This window comes from Puma concolor, chromosome E2 (assembly GCF_028749965.1).
Source record: "Puma concolor isolate L17-30 chromosome E2, mPumCon1.1.hap2, whole genome shotgun sequence".
NCBI lineage: Eukaryota > Metazoa > Chordata > Mammalia > Carnivora > Felidae > Puma > Puma concolor.
Genome location: NC_141681.1, coordinates 50,398,546 through 50,399,066, shown reverse-complemented (window position 1 = coordinate 50,399,066; position 521 = coordinate 50,398,546).

Here is a 521-nt window from a genome sequence, read left to right as displayed (position 1 = left end):
CAGCAGTCCAACCCAGGATGATGATGGCTGGGAGACAAGGAGGTGCCTGAGGCTGAGGGTGAGTGGATGAGTGGGGAAGCTCAGGGTCAGAAGAGGCTTCTAGGAGGAGGTGATGTTTGTGTCTCTGCATCTGGAGACATGGGTCCCAGCATTGGAGATTGTGTGTGTGTGTGTGTGTGTGTGTGTGTGTGTGTGTGTGTGAGTTTACAGGTAATGTGTGTTCTGGTAGAGAAAGAGAAGAGAAATCAAGAGACCATCTGTGCCAACCTCAGATTAGAACACAATGTGGGGAACAGGGTAGAAAAAGAGCCTGCAAAACACAAATCCCCCAAAATAAGGGTTATAGGCCCCTGGCTCCCTCTTCCCTCAGACCCAGGAATCCAGACCCCAATCCCTCTCCTTCCTCAGCACCAAGGACTTATGATGGCCTAGTCATGATTACCTAGGTGGAGACCAGCCCAAGCCAGGAAGGGCGGGGGTGGAGGAATCCCAAGCACGAGCAGGGGTTGAAGAGCCGGGAT